Genomic DNA, 24,209 nt, shown 5'->3' with positions numbered 1-24,209 from the left:
CACATATTCACACAGTAAAGTGAAAATTAGTCCAAGAATCAATGCTTGATTAATTCTGCCAAGCAGATTAATTCAGCCTCAAGTAAGTAACATAATAAGATTTTTTTTTTCCCCCTCTAGAAAATGAGTGACTGCAATAGCTTATTTTCCAGAGTGCTGCAGAAGAAAATGTACTTCCATGTTTCAGCTCATTTCACCCATATATCAAAATACAATGACTTTAAAATTACATGAATGCCACCTCATTTCAGTTGTACAGCAGAAAGGGCACAGGTTAAAAAGTACTTTTATACTTCAGATAACTTAAATTTTTCAAACTTTGATTTTTGCTCCTTTGAGGCAAATGTATCAAATGTAACTCTGAGAACTGGAGAGCCTGTGGCACGACATTGATGATATCAAGGATCTTCTCCGGTGTAAATGATTCTGTGATATCTCTCTCATATTCATTAGCTGTGTCTCGACTTCACTGACCTCACCTGAGTTTATGTGATATACCCATATAAGCAAGATGATAGAAAAAAATTTTTCTACTTCATGCAACTATTACTTGCAGCTCTAAAGCCTTTAAAGTATGCTTCACTTGGCTCAGTAATTAAGAAAATACATCTGTTTTACTTAGCCTTGGATCTGTTATTTCTGAAGATCAAAAGATCTTCTTTGATGATAGAAAGCGTTTGATAGCATTGAATACGTTTAAGTAGTATGATTCATAAAACACCAAGCAAAGTTCTTATATCTTAACTAGCTCAGAGTGGGACTTGTATAATATGCACAGACATATCAAACAGTGTCTCTGGCTGATCACTGAAGCAATTTCACCAGAGGGCTGATGGCAGCCTTTCTCACAGTCAGGTCAAATACACTTTCTCTCCTCTACCCAGCCAACTATTTCAGCAAGACCTGTTAGAAGGTACTGTATGAGAGAGAGCTGCCTTCAACCGTGTGGGTCAGGCTCGGCCACAGACACAGGCTGTCACTCCACACATAAGCTGTACAAAGCCTCACTGCTCTGGGAAACCAGGGATGACACTGGCAAGCCTGCAGGGTTCTGAGCAAGTACAGCCATGGGACAGGCTATTATGGTTTTGAAGATACAGACAAGAGGAAACAGCTTTTACCTGTCAATACCACCAGCCATGGGCAAAAATAATGGTGTGGTTGTGGGAGGCTTTTTCACGTCCATGACTATAAGCAGGACATCTTAGACAAAGTAAATCCCAATGCAGAGCTGACATAGCAAGACTGCTGGAGTAAGGTGAGGACTGGAGGTCTCTGTCTGTTCAGAAGAAGGGAAGATAATGGGGCAAGTCACCCTCACACAGGTGAAGCTTCCCTCCCCGGTGGGAATACAAGTTTCCCTAGCTAGCCCTAATACCTCTGTAGCCAGCCAGGCATTTGATTATCTTCTGAAGCTGCCAGGTCACAGCTGAAGAAAAGGTGATGGCCGGAGATACAAATTCATTTCAAGTACACAAGGAAACACCGTGAGACAGGAACTTCTCTTGGTTATTCCCTAGGAGACATTGACAGGAAGGATGAGGAAAAAGAAAGGTGAATGGCTTTGCAGGTGATCAGTGTCCCTGCATCTTGCTCTCCCTTTTCTAAAGCTCCCACTTCTTTAATGGTGATTCAAGGTTACTCTTTTCTCAACTTTATGATTAAATGTTTTACCTAAGAAATTAATATGCAAACTTGGAACTTACTAAAGCTCATTCCTTGGGGGTATATGTAATTATGCAGATAGGAACAGAACATAACTTACACATTTTGCATTTCTGCAGAAAAACACGGACTGAGAGCCAAATTTTCATTGTTGTTCTAGCAACTGACTACTTTTAAGAATCTGGTCTAAAATATGTACATTTTTCCCCCAAAGCAAAATTTAAAAGTTTCAGTTAAACCAATTTTAATAGAAAATTAAATTATGCTATTTAAAAGATTAACTGCAGGTAGTTCTGTGCACAATATATTTTTTCTAGTTGCCAGTTAACTATTGCAAGAGCACACCCCAAGGAGCGTGCTCATATGAGATAACACTTCTGTCAGGTCATTGACAATTGGTTCATGAACCACCTTTGAGGTCTGGGTTATCTCAGCACAGCATGCAATTTCAAGGAATCTTACTGCTTAATTCTAATTCATTTTTTACCTAGAGATCATTTTCTTAAGCATTAAAGTTTAAATTTGAAAGCCTTACATATAACAAAATACAAAACTCGGTCAAGGCAATTCCAAGGTCATAGAACCATAGAATAAGCTGAGCTGGAAGGGAAACTCAAGGACCATCAAATCCAGCTCCTGTCCATGCACAGGACAACCCCAAGAGTCACACCATGTGCCCAAAATCATTGTCCAAATGCTTCTTGAGCTGTGTCAGGCTTGGTGCTGTGACCACTTCCCTGGGGAACCTGTTCCAGTGCCCAACCACCCTCTGGGTCAAGAACCTTTTCTTGATATCCAACTTAAACCTCCCAACTCAGCTTCAGGCCGCTCCCTCGGGTCCTGTCACTGGGCACTACAGAGATCAGTACCTGTCCTTCCTGTTCCCCTCACAAGGAAGCTGTAGACTGCAATGAGGTGTCCCCTCAGGATGGTCACAATATTAAAATACCAGTGAGCCTGAGTTTTGTTCTGTCTACTTCACATACACACCAAAAAATTATCTAGAGTCAGAACTAATGTAAAAATGCAAAATTAGGTTAACTTTATATTAGTAACTGTGGTTGTTCTGAGCTTCTGAATTAAGACTAATATTCAAAAAGGTGCAGGGAAAAATCTGCAGAAGAAAAACCCAAGCTTAGAGATGTTTATGGGAGAAAATAGCTTCTCTAAAATGCTGCCATTTTGGGGCTCTCAGCATCAGAAGTAGCAAAAAATGTCATATAATTAATTTCTTAACATCTTTTAAGTGCTACTTTTGTATCAATAAGTGACATCTTTTGCTCACATTATGGATGTGGGGTGTGGTTTCCATGAACCCTCCTGGATTCAGAGAGTCAGAGGGAAGAGCAACTCTTATCACTGGCAAAATAATAGCCACCAATTCAAGATCTATGAATAGCATCTTACGAGACTAAGCAGGCCCAGAAAGCCAGCTTGCAAAGTCAGGTGAGGAGAGGTCACCTACTGAAACCCACCCTGGCACACTGGAAAATACAACATTTCTTTCTTTTCCACATAAAGGAGGAAGACAGAGAAACTGTTTCTGCAGTCTTCCACTGCCTGCCCAGCAGTTTTAAAGCACAAAGACTTCAGGTACTAAAGCGTATTAATGATCCTAAAAATATAAAGATTGAAAAAAGCAAAACAACCCAAACCTGTAATTAAACCTTTCCTTGAGATAGCACAGTGTTTCTTTGAAGTGTGAAGAACTGCAAAAATCAGTGTCTCGGGCAGGTAGGAGGAAGAACGCTGGTTCCATCAAGGCAGGCAGCAGCACTGATAAGTGTGGTGGGAGGTGTGGGCACAGCTCCACCACACTCCACAAGAGATGGCTGAAGTACTGCCACAGCCTGTGAACAAAAGCTTTCTCCTCCTTAGAACATCACTGACTCAGGACAATATGCTCGAGTATAATTTTTCAGCTCAAGTATAATTTTCAAAACTAATGAGGATCTGGGGTCTAAAATGCCAAGTCCCCCTCAGCTCTGCTGCAGGTTAGAAATATACTGAGTAACTAGGGGGACAAATATTCTTTTCACTTTCCCTCTCCTCCATCAGAGATACACAACAGGCAGTAAACCACATGCTCTCACCACTGTAAAATGAACAGAGCAGCCTGGCTCTCTGAAGGCCTCTTTTGAGTCAGACTATATCAGTTCCCCAGGTGCATTGCACTGGGTGATCAATTGTAAATGGTTGTATGAAACTGAGGTACCCTGATGCCTCACAGAGCTTTTAGAGCACTCCAGAGGCTTGCTTTCCAGCAGAATAATTAAATTAACTTCTCAGAAACTATGAGCAAGGGTGGGCTACGAGAGTAAAGAGAAATGGGTCATTTTAATCAGTGGCAGGTAGCTTTTAATACTTTCAGAAGGCACAGTCACAAAAATAAGAGAAGATCAGAGACAGAAACTGGGAAATAACATCCAGTCTTCAGAGAGGACAGGAGGGAGATAGAAGATCATGCTAGGGAAGAGAGAAAAGAGCCATCCAAGTTACCAAAGGGGAAAGATTCTTAGGAATGTGGAGCTCCTCAGTCTTGAGACCAAACCACAATATATCCTAAGGATATCAATGGAAGACATGAGAAGAGCTGAAGGATAGACAGTACCCTAAAATAATGACTAAATGTTGCTATTTATTTTGTGCCTTGCCACCTTATTCAGCAGAAAAAATTAATGCCTTTTAGGACCACTGCTATTCATATCCTCTGTTTCACTTTACTGTTTTATTTATTGTCTGTAGAAAAATTGTCACATTGATTTTTTTTCCCCCACACCCTTTTCTTGTTTCCCTAGTCTGCATATTTTTCTGCAGCAATTACATCATCAGTGCTACCTATGATGCTAATGAAAGTGAATGAAAATGTTTCTGGGATAACTGTGGATGTTTAAGATTAGATGTGGAAGTTAAGCTTCCTGTAGCATCAACAGAAAGAAATTGGTGCCTTGAGGGAGTCATTCATCTCCTCTTAAGGTGGGTGTGTGATGCACAGGGGATAACACCTTTCAAAGGTACCTTTCTTCCCCCATGGACTGTAGGGAGTCCAAGCTCAGGAAGCTGGTTTTGCAAGACATTTGAGTTTTAGATCAAATGGATGAATTCTCCCTCAATACTGCAAAAGCTTTACTGACTAATAAAAAAAAAGTGTAAAAAGGCCTGTATATTGTGCCTATATACAGATTTATTATGCATTAGAGGCATATTTGTACAGAAGCTTAGATTTTGGAGGATCTTTAGTCCATATAAAAATCGCAGTAGGGCCAAAGCCCCCTTGACACACCCAGTAGGGAAAAAATATGCAGGGTCCAGGAAGAAATATCATTGAACAAGGCTGAGAAAAACATTTACCAGATACCCTTGGGAAACTGGCTTGTCAAGACCTTGCTGAAGGGGTCAGCGATGTGTGGAATATTATTGCAGAGGCATGGTTTGGCTAATCATCCAATGCTGCTTGTATTCATTTCCTCTCAGAGAGACCTGGTTAGCCACAGAGGATCTGTTTCTCCAATGAATTTTCCAAGACCAAAATTCACTGCTGCCTACCACGAGGGTAGGACTGAGCCTGCATGCTTGTGTGGCTACCAGACACTGCAAATAAGCCTCTAGACTCTGAGATTTGGTCCTCATAAGGACTGCTCGCCCCTGTAGACAAAAATTATAACATTACTGGCCTAAGAAATACAAGACAAATGGATAATTGTGCGCTTTTCATATTAGCAGATAATAAATACAGAATTAAAACTGGTACTTTGTATGGAAGCTCCAAGTCAATTGATAAAAAATAAATTAAAGCATGAGTAGTGAGTTTAAACACAATCAAAAGGCAAGGGTGGGGTACTCCTGGGAGTACAGATAAGAACATATCTTTTGTCTGTTCAAGTAGGATTAAAATCCAAGAAGACCTTTTCTGTAAAATCCCAAAGTCAATAAACTAATCATTGGCCTGTGTATATAAGGTGAATTACCTGGACAAATAGACAAAGTGTCCCAAAGTAAGTGAAAAATTACAAAGTTGTCAGGATTTTTGATTATTAAAAATGAAAGCATATTGGTACTCTTTTATCTGTGAATAAATTATGCAGTAAATGTAAAATAATTCTGAAGGATCTTGTTATATAAATGGATTGCACACTGACCCTATCCAGAGAGATGGAAGAGTTTTAGCATACAAAGGGTAGATATGGCTTTTGTTTTATTTTTGCTTGAAAACACCATACTTCCCCTCTAATCTCCTTAAAATCCTTAGAACTTCAAAATAAATGAGACTAGAATTTCAGACACAAATATATGAATTTAAAATACATTTATCTACTGCAGCATTTTTTACCTAAATAAAATCATCTGTATCATTTGATAAGGAAAATTTCCTCATGTAAAATAGGAATGAGGAGAAGGGAAGAACAAAGGACTTTAGAAGGACTGTGAGCTGTAAACCTTTAGATTTCAAACACATACATAAGAAATCAGGACTGGATATAAAGAGAGCATTAAAACCTTAGAGATAAAACTAACCCAATATATTTCTGGATCTGTATTAAACACAGATCACAAGAGAAGCACACTCCCCTTCCAGAAAATCAGATGATCCAACCATTATTTCAATCCCAAAGGTGGTACCCACAAGATGGCCACTCTCCCTGTGCAACCTATATAAAGCAATATACATACAGAGCAGAATAGTTCATTACTCATAGTTTTCATTAATAAGTTTATTTCCTGACTTTACCTGACATCACTAAAAACATTCTGTTTTAGATACCTGATGCCTGGGCTAGTTAAACTACCTGTATTATTAGTTTGTTTAAAGAAAAGAGGGCAGAAGATAGTTGCCTTTATTTCTGTTTCTGTTTTTCTCAGTCAAAAACAGAGCTTGGTGAAATTAGTAAATAGAAAATACTGGATTTAGTATATTTTAGAAAGGAAGAAAACCTTGGAAAATATTCTAGAACAAGCTTCAGCCTTTGAAAAAGAGAGGTATAAATGTCACAACCTTATATAAATCTTAGTGGCAAAGAAGCTGCTCAAAAATGAAATTCAGTACATCTTCAGCACATCTTCCTCAGCTGCACATGCCCATGGTAACAATCGATCCTGAAAGGTAGCAGTGGAACAATGGAAGAACTTCAGAGATTCACTGTTCTATGTTTCAAAGCCAGAAACTCTGAAAAGCTCAGGCCACACTGTTGTTTTAACTGTTAGGCAGACAATAAATGAAGTGTGAGTCTGTGCCCTTCCCAAATGCAGGGGTTAATGGAGTCCTTTCCTCATGGGAAGGCCTTACCATTGCTCTCCTATCAATGCTAATAGGAAACCCTGAAAGGATTTCCTTCTCTCTGACCAGAGTGACTGGGCTTCCACACAGGTCCATGAGTGCGATTCATCAACATGTGCTACGGCTAGCGCTAATGGAGAGGGGAAAAAAAAGAGAAAAACTCAAGGATTCAAGATGCTTTCCCATAGCTCCTTGTCCATCAATTCTCATCTACTATCCATGAGCTGGCCACTAGCCCTCCAGCTCTGTCTTTGCCTGAGCCACAGAGAAATCCAGGGGCTTGTTACACTTCAGAAGAGCTTACATGCAAGGGTAGGAAAATCACTGCTCTCTGGAATTAGAAAGGGTAAAAGAGATATAATTTTCTGAAATGGAATAAAATACAAGACCTCCATATAAAACACTCTTCCTGTTGTTGGGCAGGTTGAACTACTTACAGGTAGACCCCTGTACTAGATTGAAAACAAACCAGTGGGAGGCACCAAATCAGAATAACAATTTAATGGAAATTAAAGAAACGGAAAAAAAAGTAAAAGAGAGCACTGGTTCAAACTGACAGAGTCAAGATACAACCTGAGTCCCCGTTAGTCAGGGTGGTGGTAGCAGTCTGGTAGAATGGTGGCTGCAGTCCTCTGAAGCAGTGATCCTGTAGCAAAGGGGTCTGCTCTTCCTCAGAAAGTCCAGTGGTGGCTGTGTAGCTCCCGTCCTCTGGAAATCCAGTGGAAAGGGTTGTCTCTGGTGTTCAGAGTCCCAGATTATATCCACAATGAGATGCTTGGTTCCTCCCTCTGGGTGGAGCGTCTCACAATGGGGTAATGAGTCATGAGGCAAAGTGTTGATTAGGCTCATTAACAGAAGATAGTCTGGAGGGAGTTATCTCTGAGTCAGGCGGCAGGACAATGATGGGCCATTAACAGAGAGATAGTCTGGGGGGAGGAGTCAAGGAAACACTGCCCCACCTGATTGCAACAGCTCATGAGGATGGTAATGGAATACACTGCAACCCAGGACAACCCCATAAATGTAGGTCTTTTCCTGCTGGAAGACAGGTTCAGAATTTCATGTCTGCAATGTCTAGAACCAGTATAAACTTCATCTAAGTTTCATCTTAGACAAGCATGCTTGAAGAGATTGTTTCCCTCCTAATAATCATACAAGAATAAATACTGTATCTGTAGAATACCAACCTGGGATAAACTAGAAAAGTTGGGTTTGCTTTCCTTTCGCAATACAGATGCATCAGAAAGGATCAACCATCCTACTAACCCTTTCTTGCTGAGTAGATTTCAATCAAGTAGGGTGTTGAATGTGAGCAACCAGAACTGTACATAGATGAAATCACTGCAGCACTAAGCTTATTCCAGATATCTAGCTGTATGCATATTAAGATTTTAATATTTTTTGGCTTTTACATTTCAGAATACTTGTCATAAAGGACAAGAGTGGAAATGGAAACAAAATGGGAGGCATAGGTCTTTCAGAAGTAATGAAGGAATGATAGAATTACTAGGTTTTTGTATTAAAATTTTACGTTTTTTAAGTATTCTCATTTTTCATTATTCTGCCAACTTTATCTTCCCAGGACACTAAATATGTAAAAAGAAATTTTGCCTTGTCTCCCCATTCTTATAGAAGACTGACTGACTCCTTAAACCTTTCATTTAAAAGATATTTAGAACCATCAAAACTCCAAAACCAGAGGTTTTCCAAACAGCAATCATCAAATTGACCGCTAGCAAAGCCCAGTGTCATCCTGAGTTCATTTCCGGTCATTTTCCTGGCCTGGTTAAACAAAAATCCTCATCCTGAAAGACAGAGGCTCCTTAGGGTATTACCAAGCTGTCAGTCAGACAAGTGCTGGGGAATGCAGTCTGATAAAGCCTAAGGAGCTAGAGAAGAGGGAGACTTCAATGTACAGCTAAATGCCACAAAGCAAAATCCTCTGAACAGCAAAGATATTTTGCACTTCTGTCAGTATTTTTTCATTTCATGTATTTAATAGTGCACTCTCATCTCAGTAACCACAAAAGGAATTATAATTTCTAAGGCTTTTCATGATCAGAGCAACTCTTCTTTCCTTAGAGTTGTTAAATTATTACAACTGTCACTCTACTTTCATGTGCATTGAACTCATCTCTGTAACAGGCATTAATTTTATCCAATATTGAATTCACTGTCATTTCCACATCTCAGTCCAAAAGGAGGCTGACAAAGTTATTCAAACTTATTCGAAGTTATCTCAGTTACTTGAGATAATAAATCACAGTGTTTAGTCCCAATGCCACTGAACTGGAAACCACAGAGAATGTGTTGCAGAACTGTCAAACAAAGCTCTGTACATAAAAAAACGTGTTCACCATTCTCTAAGCTGCTTCCAACAAACTGTGCCTCCCTGTCCTCTGCTATTCACAGAACAAAGTCACACAGCTCTTCTAAAACAGAACGTCTCTTCCAGTGTGTAGGACATCCAGCATGCAGTTGAGATGCGAGTTCAAATGATACTCTGCTGCTGACTTCCTGTATCAATTTTAGTAATTTTCTCCTTGTGGAATTCAGGTCTCTGCAGTGCAAGAGGCTGTGTGTGAGCCAGGGCCACTAGAGCCAGTAGAATCCCAAGAACAAGACAGCTAAGCAGACCGAGGTGTGAGACAAATGACCTCTTCACTCTGGTGGCTGCTTCGACTTCAGCTCCACTGAATATAATGGGAGCTTTCACACTTCAAGTGAACGCATGCACAATGTGGAAACCTAAATTTATGGGTCGAAATCTGGAGATGAGTTAGACCTTACTGTCAGATCGACTGGATATATAAATAAGATAACACATTTACTTGGCTGAGATTTGTTGTCTACCTGTGAAAATGTAATTTCCTTACACTCAAGGACAAATGTATAAGAGATAAAACTGAAAAAAAAAATACTAATAGAAGTGAGGAAGAAAAAGGACTGTGCAGTATCTATGAGGAGCTGATCAAAGAGAACAGAGCTGGGCTCTTCACAGTACTGCATACTGGGAGGATGAGATACAATCATCTGTTGAAAAAAATGATACTCAAGCTGGCTATATAAACTTTTGCACCGTGAGGATAGTGAACAGCGGAAGAGGTTGCCCAGAGTGATTGTGCCATTTCTGCCTTTAATGGTTTTCAAGAACAGGTGGAATAAAATTCTGAGCAGACAGCTGCCCTCACGGCTGACCACTGCATGCTACAGGTTGGTCTAGACACCTCCTGAGTTACCGTGGCAGGGAAGTCTGTAATCTCCATTCTACTATGGAAATTCAGAATTCATTCTCTCCATTTTCTCCACAGGAGAAAGGCTTTAGCTGAACAGTCTTGAAAATCAAATGTCCTAGAGTTATCTCCTCATTTTCTGCAACTACCTCTTTCTCAACAACAAAAAAAAGGTAACCAAATTAGAAACATGGAATCATTCAGGTTGGAAAAGACTTTTCACATCACTAAGTTCAACTGTAAGGGGAAAAAAGTGAGGGGGATATGTAATTTTAAATATTGTGCTCTATTGATGCTTCCAAGAAAGCACACTGTAGATCTGTCTTTGGACATTCCATGTGTCAAAAGCCTGGGAGATATAAGTTATCACTGCTGCCAGCACAGAAAAGCAAGGCACCAGGTGGTACACAGTTAGGTTTATTGAAGGACAGATCACATTCTTCCCCAAAAAAGTACAAAGACAAACCACCTGCCCTTTTAAACAGTGGTTTCATATCAGCATTTTAGTTTCCACTTTATATTGATCTCCATAAGCATTAAGGCATAACCTTTGTCAGATGCCCATGTTTACCCACCACAATTTCATTATTAAATAATTTTATTTAATATGGAGCATTTGATGTACGAGTACAACTGGGACAAGTCCCTATGGCTAATACTCATTTTAGCTATATGGCTATTATGTTGCTGAGGGCTATCTGCAGCTGCATCAAAGACAGTATGAATACACAGAACAGTGCTGAGTCCACAGAGCCATGAGAGCGTGAGCTGGCTTTTATTCTCTTCTCTTGCATCAGCAGCCTTTCCAAAGCACGTTTTAATGAGTGCCACCACGAGAAAAACAATCGATTGGATAGCCGGCACGCCCTCCAGCTATATCCTGATTAGGCAGAAGTGGTAGGTAAAGAGCCATATTTTTACTCATATCCTGGGAAAATGTAAAAAAACCAGTGTCATATGAGTTCTGCCCTACCAGTTCTATAGTGTTTCATAAAAATCATACTATTGCTTCTTCTCATGCACTTATCTGCCCTTCCCATTTCTGAGGCAGCAGCATCCATCTATTGCTCAATAGATACTTACCCATATTTCCCTTACTTAGGTGTCATCATAGACAAAAGCCTTACTAAAAAATAATAAAAAAAAATATTAAAATTACCTATTAAAACAAAACACCCACACAAACCTAAATTTTCTTTTTAGAGTTTTCTTAAACATGCTTCTCCTCCAGTTCTGGAAGGGGATTGCTAGTGACTCACTCTTTCAACGTTATATCTATCATAGCTCTACTTCTCATCTTGTTGTCACTAACAATAGTTAACAGTCCAACTATAACCAACAAAGGCTGAAGATTAAAGTAGAAAAGACATTTAACTCTTCTGCCTTCCCAGCCCCCGCAGTGGCTAAGTTGGTTTTTCTTTCTTTTGGGCACCCACAGAAATATTTTCATGTTCATACTCTTATCTAACGTATTGTTTTCTTATACCATATACATTTTTACACCTGCTAATTGTTCAGGAAAAAGCCTCAGAATATCCTCAGAAAGCTATGTTGAAATAGGTTTTCCTTTACAGGTAAAAAAAAGGCACAGAAGAACAGAAGGCAACATTCTCAGCTGCAAGACTTCTGTTTATTTATCAACTACCCACACAGAAAGCTTGATTTTCAGAGGAAAAGAGCTGAGCCCCTGGATTCCCATTTGTCACAATTACCATGAAAAACTGAAGAGGCTTAACCTGCCCTAGTAGGAACAGAATTGAATCCAGGAGCTCCTGAGCATGTAAACCATCAACAGCAGGTGTCTCTGCCCTACAGCTTTTATCCAGAGATGCCCCAGGGCAAAACAGTACTGTACAACAGGCTGGAAACAGTCTTTTCAACCTCCTCTTTTCCTCAGAAGGAGCCTGAATCCTGGTAGGGCTGGCATCAAGCCCAAAAGACTTAGAAGGTTTTACTTTATTTCTGGTTTTGGTTTGGTTTTTGGTTTTTTTTTTTACCTTCTTCTTCTTTCATCCCCCTCCCCCACCACTTTATTCTTCTCCTGGTTGTGTAAGCAGTTTTGAATGCTCTAACTCACATGAGTAAAGGCTTCTGGAGAAGGGAAGATTACACAGATTATTTAATGAGAGTCAGACTCATCCTCCCCATATTCACTCCTTCTAGCTTTACAATCCTTCATTCTTGGCAAGCTCCAAACAACAACCTATCCCTGCACCTTATCTATTGCATGTCTAGTTGTCTTTGTTCTTGACCAGTTCCCTTCTCTGACCAGACGTCATCAGTCCCAGATGTCTGCTCAGTTACTCTGTTCCCTGTCTCTGTTTTTTGCAAAAGAAGGGAGGCAAACTTAGATCATTCAAACAGCAAACCAGAAAAATCTGTGTTACAAATACACAAGTTTTCCTGCTATATGACACTTTAACAGGCTTTTTTGTTCCTCTTACTAGACATCAACTGACATGGCTGTGAGGGATTATTATTACCTTCACTTTTGCAGGCAGAAAACTAAGAAAATGATGCTTCACATCATTCCTTCAAGCAGCCCTAGGAGTTCTGACACTCCCACCTACTTCAATGGGAATATAGATTAGCTCAACACTGAGTGCCTTTGAAAACCCTACCCCACATTTCTGCCTCAAAGCAGCTCAAAACCTAACTCCCAGGCTCCTTTTAGTCAGTAAACACTGCATCTGTTTCTAGGAAGTTATAAACACAGCATTTTGCAAAACAACTGTGCAGAATATCTGGAAAAATAAAAAAGAAACATATAAAAATGCATAAAGCTATTGCACTTAGGTAATACCAATGTGGACTTTAAGCCACTTCACATAAAATACATGAAAGGGCAAAAGATTATAAACACTGCAGCTGCTGATCTGCTCAACACATCTAATGCAATATTCAGGCTTTTCCAGAAATGGAAATCAATTATGCCTAGAATTATTAATGCAGAGACAATATGTAAATATGCAGAACTGCCAGGCCTGGAGTGAACAGAATATATGCTTCTCGTTGGCTTACTGCTGAGACATTTTCACAGCACTGGTTCCTATGGAAGTTTGAGTAAATGTGTTTACACAGTAATTTCAAAATGCAAAAACTATTTTAAGTTGCTGCCATAATCAAGATCAATGGAGCAATGTTCAGCAAAGTGTTAGATGACCAAAAAAATTGCAGTATGTGTCCCCCTTATATGTTACCAGTGGAGCCTGGCACTACTTTGAAAATCCAAAACCTTCACTGAGGTTCCAGACAGCCACATCTCTGCTCTTGGTACCTTTTAACACTTCAATTCCTGCAATACTAATGAGCTTTTCCCTAAAAAACGTCAAAGAAACACTGCCATGGTTTACAACAACCCATTGCTATATTAGCAGTGCAATCAGTTAAAATAAATTAGAGATGAGTGACTGAGTTATCATCTTCTTACTGCACTTCAAAATGAGAATAAGCTGCTCAGTGAACCTTGGACAAGCATTACGACTGATTCTGACAGTTTTTAAGTACCTAATAATTCAGGAGCGTAAGTCTTTAAAATTGCAGAAGTCCTAGGCTTCTTGGTCATTCAGGCACTCCTGAAAACTTTCTCCAGATCCTGGGTCAGTCAACTGAAACCTGTCACACCCAACATCAAGTTCAGCTTTAGCCCATGCTTGTTTCTAAAGATACAGGATGCCATGGATTGAGTTGGTTTCATTTAATCTTCTAGGTTACAAAGGTCAAAGCTACCAAATAACTCTTCTGTTCATTGATGCCTTAAGAGGCCTCCTAGAAACAGAGACTAGACAGGAGGAAGGGAATAAAAGTAGGTATTTATTTGAAAGGCCTTCAAAGGTACCCCCTGCTGGCCAGAGGCTATTGCCAAGATGAGCCCCAAGATGGACAACAGGTCACAAGTTCTTCACACTTTTATAGGTTTGGTTAATTTGCATATCAGGCTTAATTCTGCAATTAAAGCTTCAGTTTAATGATGTCATTTCCCCTCAGCTTGCCTCCCTCTCAGAGGCTCTTTGGTTTATACTTTTTGGGCCTAGGACGCTCAGGGTGTCCTTGAAGAGCAGGCCTGGAGAGGCTTTGTTATGTCTACCTAGCCTGAGAGAGCAGAAATTAACAGGCTACAAGAAACTTCAGAGTTACACACCAGGCAGTACAAGATTTGAAAAATATAAATGTTAAAATCTAGGGCATCATCATTGTGATAGCAGATGGCACAAAGGACCAAATGGGCATGAAAAAAGTTATGAAAACAGCTGTGGCAACATTTTAGTCATCAATTATGACAGAGAATCTGTGACAGAACTGATGCCACAGGTGACAGATCAAACACTGAAACTCTGTGAGGCATCTCAAAATTAGGGGAGCGTGTTGGCACACAGATTCAAATGGAACACATTCAAACCAGTAAGAGGCTGTGTGCACAGGTACATACAAAGCAACAAAAAGCACAAAAAACCCTCTACACACCACATCTACACAAATGGTAGAGAATTTTACCATTAAATTTCCTACCTCCCACTTTAAACTTCTGAGGATCAAGCCATGGAGAGGGCGCCAGATTGCATGTCAAATAAAAGTGATTGAAGATATTGCCTTCTGCTTTCAGAAGAGTCTGCTTATCCTTTTTTTTTTTTACTTATTTATTTTATTCTCCTGGCTTTGATAAGCAACGATGAAACCAAAATATTGGCATATATGATTCACAGTTATGAGAACTATATACTATATACTTCTATATTGCTACTATGCAGCAAAGCACCATACCTGCGATTCCAAGCTACAGCAACACAACTGCTGTATCAACCTGGGCTCTGCAGGATATCTCCCAAGCTGTACTACGCATCCTAAGGTTCAGCACTGTGAAGATTGGTTACTGTTGAGGATTAACTTGCCCCTGGACTGCTTCTCAGTGACCACAGCTCCTAATCTTGTCTGGGTGTCAAGAAGTAGGTGACCAAAGCGGTCAGCATTTTCTCAGCCTTAGAGATCACGTGTTCAGGTCAGGCACAACTCCTCACCATTTTTCCCCAACGTGTATGTATATATTTATGTATATTTATATATGTATAGATGCACATAAAAAACCCCAAACTCACATAGAACATACTAAAAGGCAGAAGCTCTCTTTCCCAGTAGCTCAGGAGACTACTCCATGCTTTTTACAGAATGTTGCTCTTGTCATCCTTCACTGTCATTTTATGTCATTTAATTAACATTGAGCTGTTCAGCACAGCTGTTGAACACAGGGCAAAACCAGCCCCTCTACACTTAAGTTTGCCTATTCCATCTGTGCATCTTGTAGGATGACAGGAAAATCCAGGTTACACCTCTCTTCTGGAAGCCTCCAGCCCAGAGCAGAGCTAAACTCACAGCCACAGTAGATGTTCCAGGCTTGTTCCAGTGACTTCCAGACACCTACAAGGGAGGAGATTTGTTGGGGACGAACCTCAACAGAGATTCCACCATATCTCTGGGTAATCTGCATCAGTGCTTAAGACTAATCTCATAATGAAGTATTTTTCCTCAAGTGTAGACAGAGAGTTTTCCTTGCTGCTGTTGCAGCTGCTGCATCCCAGCCTCAGCTATGTGCTCAGAGAAATCCCACGCTTGCTTTCTAACAACCTTCTTTTAAACAGCTGAAAGCAAATTTCCTTAACCATCTTTTCCCAGGCTAAACAAACCCTGCTTCCTCAGTTGTGGGCAAAACAGACCTGAGTTGGGCAAAATTAACTTAATTTATTGCCAATTAAAATAAATATTTAACTACTGATTTGATTCGTGGGAAAGAAAGAGGCAAACTTTGAAACAGCTTTCATTCCCTTGTTCCCAAGGCCTGGCTTCCCTCCAGACTGCAGTACACAGGGATGCACTCAGTCTGTAAATGGCTCATCTTCAACACACCACCTCCCTCACCTTTCCCTTTTCTCTGGTGTGGGACCCTTTCCCAGTGCTGCAGAGGAATCCTTTGCCTCCAGCCTCAGTCTTCCCTCAGGTTTACTCCTGCCAGGTATTTTCCTCCTTTCTTAAATACACTTTCCCTGAGGAACAATATGTTGGCTGCAGGGCTCAGCTGTGCCCTGAGGTGGATGGGTCGGAGGCAACTGGAACCGTCTGTGTCCTGCATGGGGCAGCCCCCCACTGCCAGCACCTCACCACAGACACCCAGCAAAGCCATGTAATTAGATGATCCTTAACTCAATCCTCTTCCACTGCAGATGGAAAGCATCAGCATGATGCTGCCAGGAAAGATTAAGAGAAAGACACCATTGCATGCCTCAGGCCTTGTTGTGTCCTTCACTGCTAAGTTGCCTGCTCCTTTCAGAGTTTTATCTACATAAACTGTTTATCCTCCTTTACCTTAATTATCTGCTTCCAGTACACTTTGAAAAAAGGAGAGTTAAGAAGTCCAAGCCATGTCCAACCATTCAAGGACCACTGAGGTGAGCATTACTAAAAACAAAATAGGGATCAAAATCCATGCTATTACCTCTGTTATTTAAAGACATACTGGAAGAGCATGAAGTCCTTTAGTGATATTGATTTCAGATAAAAACCAGAATATGATATTTAATACTAGCATAATAATTACAGTTAGTATACATTAGCAGTGCTTCTCTGCATAGAAGACATCTGGCCAAATCCTATCTAACTGATGGCTTGGGTAGCTTGCCAGGAGGCAGAGAGATTGCCTCTGATTTGTATACACTAGGAAAAAAAATTGGTGAATCAGCTTTCATTACAAGCTGGCTTCAGCTAGAGCTGTATCTTCAGCTGCATGAAGCTGCCAGCAGTTACTCTTAGCATTCATTAGGAAATTACTTTCCCAGGGACTGTGGACCTTGCAGACCTGCAGCTTACACCTACTGCCTTCATGAGACCATGATGAGAGCTGCAACGCATCCCCCAATGCCTGTGGTTTTAGAGGATGTTCAGTAACTGGACAGGACTGCTGCAAACACATGAGAGCTAGAAATAATTTATTATCATAAATATGATAGAAATATTTTATTATCATAAAAAGCCCCAAACAAATCCAAGCATAGAAAACTCAGTCCATTTTGTATACGACTGTGGGGTAACTAAATTGCTGTGGTTAAATTCTCACATGAGAAGAAAATGCAGTTAGTGAAGGGCTCCTTAGCCTAGCTGGTGAAAGGAAAACTAAAGGACTTGAAATTAGTCAGATATTTAGAAGCTAAAAATAGAAAGGTTCTAGTATCCAGAGGGATTTAGCAGCACCCAAACATAGTTAAAGGCATTAGAAAGTCTGATAATTGCTTTTGACCTTAAAAATCAATGCACCCATACAGACAACATCAGCTAAGGCCTCTGTATGCTTTGACTCAATATTGAGCAAAAAAACCCCATCACTTTTTGTTGCCAAAGCCTGAGCTGCAACAAGCCTTCTAATTAACCATCACCCACAACCATCCTAACACACCACTTATTTCAAATTATACACATCAGTTTCTTCTACGGCTGAAGTACAATTTGGGACTGCTCATACACAGTAACTTAAAAGGTTTGCTGGTGAAACAAATGAAAAGCAGTCTGCTCAGCAGGATCCTAGAAAGCATTTATTAAAGGCAGTACAAATACAAATGAGACAATGAATTAAGCAAAAGAGCAATCATGCTCTCTGGACAAGAAGCCATGATCCTGTTCAGCCTCTGCACAATGGGATCAGCCCCAATAAGGTTACCCACTCATTTCAGTCCAAGTGTATACTGATGAGCAATGGAGGCTTCATGCATTTTTTTGGCTTTCTACAGTGGCATTAGGACTTTCCTTAGGAAAAAAATAGAAGGAGCCAAGTTCTTTATCAAAAAATGGAGGGTTCTAGGCAGAAATTGTCATCACCATCCCTGGATGTGGAGTATAGCAAAAATATTTGTAAAATATCTTCCTATTCTAAACTCTGATCATGAAATGCAGGCCCCATTTGATGACTGTGTGAGATTCGGTGAAGATTTCACGAGTTGAAAATAGTGGCAATCAATAAGGTTAGAAAACAAAAATCTAGCCTTTAATCCTCTACCCATTATAGATCGAGGCCAGATGGATTCATTACACTCAATACTGCAATGAGCTTTTTTCTTTTTTAGCTTTAATGTTACATTGAATTTTATACCATTACAGTTAATGTCACTCTTGAGCTTGTCAGAAACTTTAAGATGAGTTACCATACAGAAATTCCCAGAATCTCCTTGAGCATCCTTAGAATGATCACTTCTGTCACACCATACCAGGAAATGTTGTATTATTTTTTCACACACTTACCAACCAACTGTGTGGAGGCTTTTCTCATCCCAAAGCACCCATAAGTTTCTCCAGATGAAGAGCAAATTTTGATTAATGTGTTGTGCTAGAGACAATTCTGTGCAGTATTGATACAATATTGACAGCATAGTCTTTATGATACTTTGATTATTTAATTTAAGTTTGGTGGGTGTTGGGGTTTCTATATCTTTTTTTTGTGGTTTTTTGTTCAGCTTTAAAAAGAAATTGCTTCTGTCTTTACAATACAGCTATGAATGGTTCTGGAGGTTTCATGTGACAATACAATAAAGGATTTTTCCCCAGTTAAGTGCAGTCAGCATTTGCTTTAACACAAGTGGGAGTTACAGAGATCAGCAGTTCCCATGTAGCAACCTCTGGCCCTGAGAATGATATTCAACAGCAGAACCCACTCATACATCACTTACTGCCCAGCTCAGTGATCTGGGACCATGAGCAGTGGTTATGCTATGAGTGACATGGTGGACTAAAGTCCATGCACTAAAATAAGAAGGCATTTACAGAAGGTACAGTTTTGTGAGGCAAAATCTGGCAAACTGCAGCAGAGCTTTCTGCACTGATTACTTGCAGAAAAAATAGGGCCAGCAGAGACTGTTTACTCCCTGTTGGGCTTGTCTTTTCACCAGGTGATACAGGACAAGTAGCTAAGAAAAGATTAAGAGCCAAGTTCAGGTTTAAGACTGGATGCAGGGAGATACTTTTAAAACTGGGTGTGCTCTATTCAACACTAGTGTGTCAGCCCTCCTTCATATTACTTGCTGGTTCTGGGCCAGGAGCCCTGCACAGTGTTATCCTGCTGGCAAAGGAGCCTCTGCAGGGCCACATCATCCTTCCATCTCATTTGAAAGTTGTGAGCAGTCACTAAGAGAGAAAGGAGTACAATGTCCAGCTAGCAGATGCACAGGCATATGCAGAAAATTGCATTTGTTCACGGGTGCTCAAGTGCCTATTGAAGACATGCCTGTATGATGTGAGCACACTCTGCTCTCCCTGGTACCTCTTCTATTCAGAGACAACTCCACCTCCTGAAAGCTGCTACTGTTACCTAGAACAAAACATTTGTTTTCCTTTAGCCAACATCCATGGAGCGCCTCAGGCAGCCCACACCTCTGTGCACAGCACGTAGTTCAGCAACTGTCTTAAAGTAAACCTGTAAAAATATCTGCAAAAGCTCAAAAAGCATAAGGAACACAGGCCCAGTCACAGCTCAGCAACATAACCGTCCAAACATTTCCCTTTGACTCAAAAAGCTTCACTGACAAATTTTTTATTGAACTGTTACACACTGCTGCAGCACTCAGATGACTGCCCTGGATAGAAGTTTTCCACTGACTCTGACAGTGCAGCTTCTGCCTCCTATTTAACAGGTTAAAGATGAGAGCAAATACATTTTAGAAATAGCTGTAGAAAAAGAAAAGTATAAATTTGAATGGGTGAGCAGCTTATAAAAGTAAAATTCAATTCAAGTTGGAACAGGAAAAGGACAACATGACTAAGATAAAAAAAATGATACTTAAATACCATGAACTGGGCAACAATCGTCGTACATAAACACTCTCCTTATAGCTAAATTATCTTGAAACAAAAATCAGTACTCAAATTTTCAATGAGCAAGAGAAACACATTCTAACTTAAAAATTACAACTGATTTTCCCCCTCTTTCCTGCACAAACCATACAAGACCTGTAATATTAGAAGCACTTCATCTGCCCAACCTGCAATATAAGGAGATGCTCCCACATGAGACTTGCTTCAACAGATCACTTATGTCATGAATATTAGCAGAGCACTTTCCATCATATTTTTATCCCCTCTGAATCAAGCTTTAAGTCAACATCAGTTGTCCTGATTTTTATAGCCAGGGGAAAAAAATCTTACAGAAAATGTTTGATAAACCAGTGCAAAGAGTCAAGCTTCACAGTACAAGACTAGAGACGTTCTGAACAGATCATTTATTTTCTAAAGTATCTTTGGATCACCAGATGTGAGAGCTAGACAGCACAGCTGACAACCTTACATTGCAACTTGGCTAAATTCAGGTTACATTTAATGAAAAATTACTTGAACAAAACTGTGTTGTTGCAGTGATCACACATGTTTCTGGTCTACCCAAAAACATGTAAAAAGGAATCCAAGACCAAACACCTTCTTGGGCTCTGACCCTTTTGGGGAACGCTGAGGTTGGCTTTCCCCTCAAGCCCCGGACCAAGGATGCTGGTGCCCTCTTCTGGTCCTGTCCTTCGGAGACCATCAGGATACAGCGTCTTTCTGGTCTAACAAAACAAAAAGCTCAAGGTCTTTTCCTGCGTGGCTGAATCCAGCTGTGCCTCTTCAGTAAACAGAGGTGACAGTAATTCAGGGCACTGGGACAGGTGTGCTGTTTGAAAGCACTTGCTATGCAAATGTGCTTCAGAGTGAACCTGTTTCTGCCACCCCAATATCTCACTCCATTGTCACATGGAGGAACAGCACCGCTGTTGCTGCTCATCTGCACTCTGTTTTGCCACCCATCTCGTTAATTCTCAGGTATTTCTATCCTCTTTAGGAGGGGAAAACATAACCAAATGGATTATTCTGTTTGAGATACATGTCACTTCAGTGTCTGCCTAAACAGGGAAAGAGTTTACGTTATTCCACTGTACGCAGCTCGCGCCATCTGTTGAATGCCGTGGGGTCTAGCGCCCTCTCTTACTTCCTCAAGTTATTTGCACATCAAAACACAAACAACAGTAAACAAGCAGAAAAAGCAGCTTGGCTGCAGATGGTGGAGGGAGGAGACTATTTCTTGCCAGAACTCAATGTTTCATCATGAGCCTGTTCTTTCAGCACTTGGCTCCGGTAAGGCTCTCCTGTGTTCAAATAAAGAAGATCTGAAAAACAAGGACTGAGGACTCCCCTATGCTTTAACTGGTATTAATGGAAGGGACACTTGGTCATTCTAGTCACACTGCTAAGATGAAAGAAGGGCAGACTACAAGCATGAGCTCCGAGCACAGACACCCATAGAGCCTGTTAGCTCACACTGAGTATTTTGTCCTGCTCTCTCCAAGACAAATCTACTTTAAAAACTAGCCAGCCCTAAGCACCACGCAAACAAGCCAAATGGAGACAGACATTTGGCCAGGAACCAGCCCTTTCTCAATCCACAATTATTTTTCAGTACCAGCAAAGCATAACTAGGCAAGCACTGTACAAAAGTCCAAGACAGAGCCATAATTTTGGCATCTTCAGGAAGATTAGGGCCAGGACTGCCTGGTCTTTCATGGCCCAGACACAAGTTAATTTGATGCAGGTAGGCATGTAATTTAGTATTAATTGTATCATGTGGTCAGTATCCTTCTGTAGACTGTTCTGTAAGTTTGTCTGTGCTAATTGTCTTCAGTGTTTGCAGGGCTGCCATCTACAGTGACAAACCACAAGGAGTGCACAGAAGAGCTGTGACTGGCTATATTAGATGCTTATCACACAGGCTGCCTAAACCACTGCTTCTCTACATCTCTGCAGGAACATCTCCGCAGTGCACATCCTCCATAAACTTGTTGTCAGGGATGTTCATTTTGGGCATCTCATCATGCAAAGCTTTGTCTTTTTTGCTATTAAGTAAATGCAATATAAACAAGCATCCAAGAGAAAGAGCTTGCCATACAAGAGACCTATGAAACAAATAACAGCTAAAAATAAGTATTCAGCGTGTCTCTTGTCTTATGCAATGGGAAAATACATCCATCCACTATAAACACTAGAGGACCCAACAAACTTCATAAGATTCATCTTGAAACGGCTCTAGAACATCTGAGTAGAAGGGGATGGGTCTGTACTTCCTTCAGTTCACATCTGCCTAGCACAGTCTGGGCAGCTTTTCTGTACAGGAAGATGATCTTGCTCTGGGGAAGCACGTGAGGAAAATTTTAAGATAAAAAGCTTAATCCCAGGAAACAATCACTGATGTTGCTGGCTTGTTTCTCATGCTTAAGAGCAGCCCCACAAGCTGCTTCAAGGTTGCTGGCTAAAATAAGTGCCCACCTCAGTGATCAGAGCCAATTTGAGTCATTTGTAGAACTGATGACAAGCAGGTATGCATGCAGACGAATCATGCAGCCAGGTTTCCCAGCAAGGCAGACAACCTTCTCTTGCTTAACTGTTCTGAACACAGTTAAAGCATTCTCTCTTAACTACCTAATTATCTCTCAGACATCCTTAACTCACCCCAGAGAAGAGGAAAACAAAGTCAGACCATAGCTTTTAAACCAATACCTTCCCATAAAGTATCAAGTTGTGCTTTAATCTTTCAATCTTAAGGGAACAATGGCTCTACAATACATCTCCAGCTATAAGAACAGCTTTCTCAGGACACCAGAGATGGCTACAATATTGTTAGAAATTACTGGTTAAAACTCTTAAGTACAACACAGAAAAACCAGGATCATACAGCCAAGTCTCTTGAAAGTCACAGCATGATAATATGGAAATCACTAGAATAAGATTAGGGACGTTTGTGCTTGTTCTAATAACAACGTTAAAGACCTCTTGAGTTGAACATCATGGGTCAAAGATAAAATCCTCAGCACCGTTCAGTTCCAACCTACTCCACCAAGAGCATTGAGTGATCCCTCACAGCTCCTTGGATGTGCTCAGCCTGCTGTTGTACCAGTAGGTTTTGCCCCAGTACATTTTAACTGGGGAAGATACTGTGACCTGCATAGAAGTCAATAATCAGCCTTCGAAATACACATGCTGACATTCAACAGCCTGATCTTCACAGCAGAGCTAACTGAGCATGATCAGCCTTGACATTTCCAGAACTGCCACAGTTGAAATATTTCCTGAACAAAAACAACCCCAAACAAACAAAAAAAGGGTTTTATTTGTGGCTATGGTCTGTAAGCCACTAAGGATGATGGTCAAGAATTGAGACTGTCTCAGTTTAGGCTGTAATGCTGATTACCCTTTACTTATTTCCCAGAATATGGCTGTCTTCAAAAGGTCTGGTTCTGTTTCAAAAATCACACAAGGCTGTGAGCTTTATACCTCTTAGTTTTTCCATATAAAATAGGCACTACATCAATGAAAACTTAAAGCTTCCTTTTGGGCTGCTTTCATCTCCCTCTTTATAAATCCATCTTCCTGTAAAGCTGATTTTCAGTACAACTTTTAGTACTCCTAAGTGTTTTTGCATCTGCATTCAAGCACTTCATCTTACTAAAAAAAGCATTATTTCACCTTCATTACCACTTTATGCCCAACTGCAGCATCTTTTATCCCTTGATCTCAGGTATCATCTGCAGAGAACAGCCCTCAAGGGGTAGGCCAGAGTTAAGTATGGTGATTCGCATTGAAGGAGAGAGGAGGTAACACTCAGTTTTCACCTTGGAAGAGTCAAGGCTCACTCCTGTAACAGCAGTAAGTCTTTTTTCCCTGCTCTGAATAAGACAAAACCAACAAAAGGAAGTGAGAATAGAGCAGGAACATGCAAAACGACATTATTACAGACCTCAAGAAGAGACCACTTCAAGATGAGTTTCTTGCGTCTCACAAATTAAAATTTAATCCATCTTGCCCAAACTCATTATTAGCATTCACACTGCAGCATTATGTGATTCTTCACCTTAACTACTTAGCTTTTTTTCTTTCACCCTCTTCAGCCTTGAAGCAAAACAATATTTAAGTCAAAAGCTGAGTTGAAAAATAATTACAAAACAAGAAAGCAGATGAAGCACAGTCTTCACATACTATAGCTTTAA

This window comes from Corvus moneduloides, chromosome 2 (assembly GCF_009650955.1).
Source record: "Corvus moneduloides isolate bCorMon1 chromosome 2, bCorMon1.pri, whole genome shotgun sequence".
NCBI classification, from domain to species: domain Eukaryota; kingdom Metazoa; phylum Chordata; class Aves; order Passeriformes; family Corvidae; genus Corvus; species Corvus moneduloides.
Note: the sequence above shows the minus strand (reverse complement) of the source record.